This window comes from Protopterus annectens, chromosome 16.part0 (genome assembly GCF_019279795.1).
Source record: "Protopterus annectens isolate FY-2018-M chromosome 16.part0, PAN1.0, whole genome shotgun sequence".
NCBI lineage: Eukaryota > Metazoa > Chordata > Ceratodontiformes > Protopteridae > Protopterus > Protopterus annectens.
Window position 1 is genome coordinate 255,480,655 of NC_056750.1, and position 9,383 is coordinate 255,490,037.

Genomic DNA, 9,383 nt, shown 5'->3' on the forward strand with positions numbered 1-9,383 from the left:
GTTGTGTGTGTGTGTGTGTGTGTGTATACATTTATGTGTGTGTGTGTGTGTGTGTGTCTGTGTATACATTTATGTGTGTGTGTGTGTGTGTGTGTGTGTGTGTGTGTGTGTGTGTATTATAAAATGCCCTGTACAGCCATAAAAGCTACAAGTAAATCTGCTAGGGAAATGACAAGGTAGCTTACTAGTTACTACTTCATGTACTTTTAAATTTTTAAAGCTCATGCTAGGAATGACTGGATGCATATTGCAGTAACAGTTAAGAGTTTTCTCACCCTATAACAATTAATATATACTTTGGGCACATAGTGTTCATATCATTTGCCTGATTTTTTAATGTTACCCCCTAGTGCATGCCACCACTTTTTACTTTCTTTCTTTCTTTTTTGTAACTAAAGGAGCCCCCCCCCCCCCAATGCCTGCTGCTAGTTTTTAGCCATTTATCCCTTGGCCTTCCTTACTCACCTTGCTTGCTGGTGTTACCTCATGTCCCACCAATGTCTGTTTTTCTTCTGTATGTCCACCAATGTCTGTTTTCTTCTGTATGTCCATTCCGTAGAGGCTATCTTTATGGTCCCATTTCCTTTCAGCCTAGTAAACTTACTGCTAGGAAGCAGATAGGGCTCCTCTTTTTCTTTGCTCCTGCAGCTGCTGCATTATTTTCATCTAGTTTCCTTTTGTTTTGCTTCATTCTCTTCTATAACCTCCTTTTAGAGCACATTCCTAACATATATTGCAAAACCTCCTCCATCTCTGCCTACCCTGTCATTCCTAAATACCCTACACCTGAGGATTACCATGTGGCACCCTCTTTTTCTCATAATATGCCTAAGTTAAACCAGTCACTTTGGCCTCACTGGCATCTAGTAGTGTTTCCAGCTCTGCCATCTTCCTGCCAGGGATTCTGGTATTACTGAGCTCTACCATGACACTACTGTCTTTATATGCCCCTTTGCCAGACCTCCTGATCCCCTTACATTACCCCTTCCCGCTGACTCTCTGTTTATTCTACCTTCTCTATGATACATCTCCTCAGCTTCATCCTCTTTTTCTTTACCTTTCCATGTGCACCTGTTCTGTGAAGTTCAATATCCTCCTTTCTCCTTCATTGTTTGTTTGGTGTTTGTTTGTTTTTTCTGTGCCTTTCCTGTTGCCTTCTTGCTTCTATGCTGCTTTCCTTGTTTACTTTCTATTAGCCCTAATCCCCTACACATAGCACCCCTTCCTTTTTCTTCCAGGTTTCTTCATTTTGTGACCACAAAACTGCCTCTTCTTCCCCTGCTTCTTCCATCTCCTGTTATCCTGTACTGCAGTCTTACAACAATGCTGTCTTCCCCTCTTTACTTCTATGTTAGGATAAAGACAAAGTTGCGTTATCTTTCCATCCTCTCTTTCAACAATACTCTCCCCTGATGCTGAAATGGAGCCTATCCCACCTAAACAGATCCCGATTCTCCAATCCCTTCTTCTATTTACATACTAATTATTAAACTGTAGTCAAAGCAGACTCCCTAGGTATAAGCAATTCTTTTTAGTAGTAATGCCTGGTTAAGTGACTATCTCAGATCTGCAAGGAGAAATAAAACAAATAAAACCCTGGTTAACAGCTCACAGCATCAAACCCTTTGAGTTAAACTGCGACACAAGACTACATTAATCCCCTGCTCCTTGCCCTATCCTCAGAACTACATGTTCCCCTACCTAGCATATTTACACCTTGGTACAGGCAGTATCCCTGTGAGTGCCACAATATCACCCAAGCACCCACATATGGCTACACCCTGTTTAGTTCTCTCTGTCCATGGTTGTTTCTGCAAGGTCATTTGTTCTCATGCGGTACACAATGTGTGGGCATCTCCCTCCTTTTGAAACACATCTTCACTAATTGGTCTACCCAGATGATTGTTAGGCCTGCAACTGTTACCACCTCCACCAAGCTTTTCCCTTCCCTGCTGTACCCCCAGTACACTAGTAGCTGAATCCCAATCCATCAGCATCCCCCTTTTTTCTTTTAAGTTGGACCGACTTCCTCCTCTTTCGTCTACTACTTCTCCTGTCCTACTGAACACCGATTACCTCCTAGATAACCCTTCTGCCTCCCTTTTGGCTAATTCTTCATACCTCTCCCTTCTATATCCTACCCTATTGAGTTCTTTTTTGTGCTCCCTGCTCCCTAACTGCTACTGACCTCCTCTTCCCTTCTTCCCTCTTCACCTCAGCCTTCACAGCCCCATCTTTCCCACCCACCTCCTCCTCAGCAGCTCACTGCACTTCCTCTTGACTATCCTCACTCCTGCCCACCACCCATAATGCATCTGTCATGACTCTTGTCATCTGTCTTCTGCCTCCTGTTACCCTGCCCACTACCTCTGCTATAGTCCACAGCTTCTTCCTCTCCTCCCTTTCTTTCCCTTTCCTGTCTTTTTCCTCCTTCTGATCTGTAGCTCAAATCAAAAACTTCTTCCTCCTTACAGCTCTGTAAGCCACACCTCACCTCACAGCCTGAACACCTAACCCTCCTCTCCTCTCCCCCTACATGCCTTACTTGCTCAGTTATTTCTTCTCTCTTTATTCTACCACCAGTAAAGTCCCTTTCTCTCCCTTGATTCTGTGTCATTATACAATAAGCTAATTTTATTCCCATTTTCTTTCTCGAAGGCCTGCCTCAGTGGCCTACCAGTCCTCAACCATTTCTCTTCCTATAGATCCCTTAGTCTGAGTCTCCTTCCTGTTGGCCTTGACAGTTCTGTCCTGGTTCCTTTCACTGTTTTAACCCTATGGACAAATTAAGTCCCAGAATCCCTAGTCATGTTATTCTGTGCTGATATGCACTGGGTTTTACCCTCATTAGCCTGGTCTTCCTTTGGGCAGTCAGTGGCCTGTCCTACCTCTGACCTACATACTTCACTGCCCGATCTGTCCTCATCTTGCTCCTGCCAGCAATCTGTCCAACCACTAACTTGTTTATTTCACTGTCTGACCTGTCCCTGTCCTGCTTTTACCAGCAGCCTGCTCTACCTCTGACCTGTCTACTTCTCTGCATGATTTGTCCTTGTTATATGCCTTCTAGTGGACTGCACCTCTGATCTGTCAATTTCACTGCCCAGCCTGTCCTTGTCCTGTTCCTTAGCAGCAACATGCTCTACTTCTGATATGTTAACTTCCCTGCCCCACCTGCTTCTGTATGTTCCTACCATTGGTATGCCCAACCTCTGACTTTTCTCCTTCACTGCCCAGCTGCCTTTGTCCTGCTCTTAACTCTGAGTTAGTTGCCTGTTACCTTCTTCCTTTGGCCAGAGTCAGAGGCCTGTAATCTTTCTGCTCTGCTAATTACCTAGATAATTTGCTGAAGTGTGGTCTAATGAAGGTTTCCCAACTATCTGACTCTCAGACCCATGTTAATCAGTTTTCACAATGCATCGGCTGCCCTGTGCACTCCTGTGTTGTTTCACTTATTCGTGGTGACCAGGGTCAAAGCTCTCCATGGCTATCTGCATCTAGTTTCAGCAGCTCTTTGGTAACTATTTCTTTTAGGAAAGTTCAAGAGGTTTCTCATATGCAATAACATATCTGGGGCACCTAATTTTTTTTATTTTTTGAACAAAAAAAATCTTTTATTTTATTGAATTATCATTTATGACATAGGCAATCATACAGTTATATAAATAAAAACAAACCATATTGACATATTTTCAGTTGCAAACATACATAGCATATTACTTTCTATACAGTCTTTGTCAAATCGAACATTACATAGCTCATTCAGTTTCGGCCTTCCCTTAAACCACATTCCTCCTCTGTAACATTATTCTGCATGTATCATTCCCAATATTTTCTATTTTATTGATCATATATAGATCAGCTGGTAAAAGTGATTAACTTTGCAGATATTTAAATTAATGTTAAAGATCTTGGATGTTTTACTACAGGCCTACTCTGCTCTACCGCTGTGGTGAAAAGCTTCTACATATGCTGCATACAGCCATTTCATGGGAAACAAAGCTATAAGAATTTCACCTACCATTAAATACAGCCTGGCGTTTGAGCAGGAGAAAGGGCGGTCCAGTAAAAGCAGAAGTTTGTCAAGTTTGCTGCTGGAAGCCTCACTTGGTCTTGCACAACTCCTGCTCACCGTTCAGCTTACACACAAAGCACACGCCTTTGTGATATATCATGTAACACACCTTATTTCCTGGTATAATTAAAGGGAAACAGACTAAAAATGAACAAACTAAACCAGTAACCTTATTACTTTCAGCACATAAAGGACTTTATACAATTCTTTTCTCTCATACATTCCCCTTGTATATGTGTGCCTAAATGAACTAATAGATATAACACTTTCATAGCTCTGCCAACAATTTAATCCCTGTGGAATATGTAAATACAGCATTTTTCTTACTTAAGATGTGGCTTGCAATTTTTGCAGTGTTACTTACCAAAATAGGATCTATATGGCTGACTCTAGTTATAGCCTACTCTCAAGGCCTTGTGTCTTATATTTATCATATTATGCAAAACATGTGACTGCTGTGTGCCTTAATGTACTTTTGTGCAGTATATCTGCATATTCTTTCACGTCTACAACCTGATGTTCACTGTTGTGAAACAGACATAAAGACTAATAAATCCTTGCTGCTTTAACAGTAAGTCAGTATACATAGCACTGTCATTTTGTAGAAAAGGTGATCTTTTAGAGTATTATTTGAATGTTGCTGTTATATTAAATAGTACAAAGTTCCCTTCTAGCTGGGGGAAGGGACATATTACCTCCTGGTCTCCATTATAAGAGCATGCAGTCCTTCAATACTTGGTGTTATACTATGAAGTGAGTAAGTGACCACTACATAAACAAACTACTTGATTCTATATACATGTTAAGTGGATTAGTGGCCACTATATAAACAAATGACCTGACTCTGTAAACCATGTGGAGTGGGACAGTGACCACAGGGCATAAATAATGAACTGGCTGTGTATATCATGGAAAGTAGGTTAGTGTCCACAGTGTGAACAAATGACTGACCATGTATATTACGTTTGAGCAGTACTAGTCCTTCCCTGTTGTGATTCATCTGGGGATTCAGTGTTTTACCAGTCTGTGTGTTTTTGCATCCATTTTAACTCAGCTGCTCCATGGTTCCCTTACATAGTTTCTGATACTATTATTTTTTTTGTCTTTGGGATGACTTTATTCCTTAAATGGCACACTTTTAATGTTTTGTTCACCTTAACTGAGCCATTTGGGACTGCAGTGCCTACAACACACATACACACACACACACACACACACACACACACACACACACACACACACACACACACACACACACACACACACATACACACACACACAAATGCCTACAACACACACACACATAAATGCACAGTTATACTATTTTATTGTACCCTGCTAGTCTTTTTGTTTCATGCCTTCCTCATATTCTTAGAACGTGCTTTATCTTCCTCCCCACTTCACTCTCATCATTACACCTGTCCCAGTAACCATTCTGTCAGTGTCTATTGTCTTCTCTCCTCTTTTCCTGGTGGCCATTAAACAGCTTACAGATTGTCACATAAGAGCTTAATACTGCTTAGACAACTGGCAACCTGTAGATTGGCACCCTGATTGAAGAATGAACGTTCTCCAGCAGGGTATTAATGTACAGGTAATACCTGCTGAGAAACAAGTCTGACACTTCATGGCAGCATATCAAGCTGCCATGGAGCTCAGACTGAAAGTAACATAACGGCCGCCATTATTTTATGCTTGCTAAGCAGCACTTTTGCTGTTTACCTAGTGTAAAAGTAAATGAAACATAAAAAGGTGTGTTTGTATATGTGTTTTGTTTCTTTCTGCATGTGTGAGTGCATGTGTGGTTGCATGCAAGAAAGTGGAAGTGTGTATGTGTGTGTGTGTGTGTGTGTGTGTGTGTGTGTGTGTGTGTGTGTGTGTGTGTGTGTGTTTGTGTGAGAGAGACTGGGTGAAGATTCAGAGCAATCAACCACAGGCAGCAGCAGCTGAGGTTTGCATACTTCATTATGACCTTGTAGCTCAAGATATCACCATAAAGCCTAAAGTAAAGGGAAAACAATGGCTCAAAATAGGGACACATTTTAAATATTGCTCTTATAAAATCATTAAGTTTCTGTAATGATAGGGTTTGTGTGAGCATTTACTTTCTGAAGCACAAGTGTGTGTGTGTGTGTGTGTGTGTGTGTGAGCAGCAATAAAGAGGTTTGCATACCTCTCGACCTCTTAGGTCAAAATATCTAGATAAAGCCAAAAATAAATAGGAACAAAGGCTCAAAAATAGGAACAAATTTTAAATATTGCTCTTATAAAATTAGAAAGTTGCTTAAATAACAGGATTTTTATTAGCCTGAATTTTCTGAAGGAAATAAAGTCTGAAATTCAAATGTATGTAATTATTTAGTGACTTCAATCCCCAATAACTGACAGAAAATCACACATTTTAGGACTAAGGGACCAAAGAACAAAGTAAATATATGGATATTTTTAAACATGTTATATTTTGGATGTAAAATATTTCCTCCAACACCATTTGCATACACTACAGCAAGTATGAGATATTAGAAGGGGGAACTATTTTACATCCAAAATATATTAAAAAAACTTAGTAATATAAAAAGTAAGTAAAACACAACAATTTTACAGACAGTCCATTCTCTAAGTGCAATAATGCCCTCCAGGGTATGTGTTAATGTGTAAATATTGCACTTTCAGGGGTGTAGAGACCCTGGGCGGGTGTTATTTACACAGTAGCACACACCCTGCTGGGCATACCTGCTTGCTTATCACAGGAAGACACCTAGCTTCATATGATATATAACTGGCAAATTCCTACCTGGTTGTGTAACTCTCAGAAACTTTGGCTTACTCGCATATCTTAGAATCAGCCATGGTCTTTATTCTTTCACTTTTCCTTTTCTGACATCCTTATAGGTGTCATAGTCCAGTCTCTTCACTACCTTGCAGCTGGTGGTCCAACATGTATTTACTATTTTTAGACTCAATTTCAGCCCCACTCTAACAATGTCTGTGGCCCTCATATTTAGTGTTCTTCTAGATGACTGCAACTTCATCTCTTTCTAATTCTTCTGTTCTTTCACTTCTGTGGTAAAAGAGAAGGAAATGCCATACCTGACCCTAGATCAAATTAAGGAAACTCTGAAACTGTACCTTCTCACCACCTTCCTGACTTATACCCACTTTCCTTAGCAGAATTATGTCATGACAAGGAAACCCTAAACATCAAAATCAATAAACCTGAACCCAAAACAAAGCCACAAAAATCAGTGCAAAGAAAAATCTAGACTACATAGACAAAAAATAGTAAAATGAGCTCAAACTTCATTATTAAGTTTGGTATCTAAGGTAGTGGACAGATCCATATGGACCTATTTCAACCACTGCCTAGGAGTATTAACATTACAAGAGGTTTAAATGTTATTTTGGGTTTCAGTAATGAGAATGTAAATCTGTAATGATACAGGCAAAATTTATGAGTTAAAATAAGAATGTAAATAAATAAAGCAGCAAAACTCAACAACATCCATACATACACATGTGCACACACACACACACACACACACACATACACACCTCCATAAATTTCCAAAACATTTTGCCTAAAGCACTTTTGGTGAATATCAGAGTACATCACCTTTGGACACTCGCAAGCAATGGGGTTTTCTGTGTACCGGACAGCTTCAAAAATCACATGTGATGAGGGAGGGTTCAGAAAATTGAGTGAATGGGGTAAATCAAGACAGAAAGTAGGGACACACCACAAAACATAGGGATAAAAGCCTATGACCCTGGTAATCTTTGAGCATGTCAGTGTGTTGATAGTAATTTAGGCTAGTGCCATTTCTGAGAAAATGTGTCATCGAAAGCACTTTCACCAATAGTGAAGACCTCCCTTTTTTCCACTATTGTGCAACCTCAGAGTTGGTATATTTAGGTTCAGAAGATGTGGGGGGAATGTCCAAAAGTGATGTACTCTGAGTTTCACCAAAAGTGCTTTTGGCAAAATATTTTGGGAATTTTTGTATTTGGGCAATGCCTTGTTGAACTATCAACATGACTCTGTCAATCCAGGTTCAATTACCAGCCTGGGCTTCTGTTGGTGCTTTCATGGGAAGTGGGTGGCCGGTGCCATCTAATGCCACAATCCCTTGGATGAGGGGTAACCATGTAAAAAACTGTCATAGGGTAGGGGTTTGGCCATCAGGCTGTGAAGACAGTAGCCTTCAGTATGGATGCATGTAAGAGTGGACTCAAATGGGAGAAGACATAGAAACCCCATCGGTCACATACTTCTCACTCAAGCTCTCATTTTTAAGATGCCAGTGAGGGCACAAAGAACCCTCCTGGCTGACTACATCATGGTCTTTTCTTACAGTTTTTACCCAGCCACAGGGTACCTAGTACAGGGAACAAATTGACTGAAATCTGAATGGAAGAAGATTGATGGTCAGCAGGCATATGAGTGCAGTCAACATACAGAAAAGCACACACACACACACACACACACACACACACACACACACACACACACACACACACACACACACACACACAAACATGCACACACCTTATCACATAATGTTACTGCATAACATTGGCAACATACAAGTTAACTAGCAGTTGAAACAATGATAGCTTTTGTTACTGAGAAACAACAATGGATACAGTATAACTGCATTATTCAAAAAATACTAGGATAAAGGGCATGGGAATTATGTACCACACCAAGTGATAGTGGTGTTCATAAAATAGATACAGGTTGCTGTTTCAGTAAGGCAAGTCTAAGTCTTAAGCAGACGGGCATTACCTTATGTTGTTAGGAAGTCCATAGCTAGTTTATAGCCTAGGACTCGAAACTCACAGTCAGCTGTTGTTAAGTAGTTTGATGTTCTTTGCTAGATGATGCATTATTTGCCTGGGAGAGTGGTTGATAGGAATGTAAGGAAATTTGCAGTGATACTTCTTGTTTTTTTAATATAAATTTAAGAAGAAATAGGCTGGGTGTTGTGGATTGGGAACCATTTAGCATACCCGACGGAGTTACAGTGATGTTTGATTTCAGGAGAAAGAAGAATGAGATGATATATTCCATTACAGAATTTCTGTAAATCTGAGAGCTATTTCTTGGATGTGTGGGCAATAACGGGAATGCCATGTTCAATAGGGGGTTGCAGAATGTTTTTACAAGTAGCTACTCATATATTAAGAAATAAGAGATTTGCAGCATCCATGCAGAGTTTTGTGTGTCTTACCTTTTTATACTTTTGACATGAGGGGTGAAGAGAAAGGGCTTGGTATTTGCAGCAGAATACTTGTCCTTTGCCTTCGT

General features: G+C 40.3%; 1 protein-coding gene across 1 annotated transcript in view; it reads right to left on the reverse strand.

The window, feature by feature from the left end:
• LOC122790960 (E3 ubiquitin-protein ligase TRIM39-like) overlaps positions 1-4,121 on the reverse strand; it is a 122,685-nt gene extending 118,564 nt beyond the window's left edge. Inside the window, exon 1 of the mRNA XM_044058680.1 lies at positions 4,022-4,121. The gene's annotated coding sequence lies outside the window, so the exon portion shown is untranslated. The remainder of the gene's footprint in view (positions 1-4,021) is intronic.
• Positions 4,122-9,383: the final 5,262 nt, after the last annotated feature.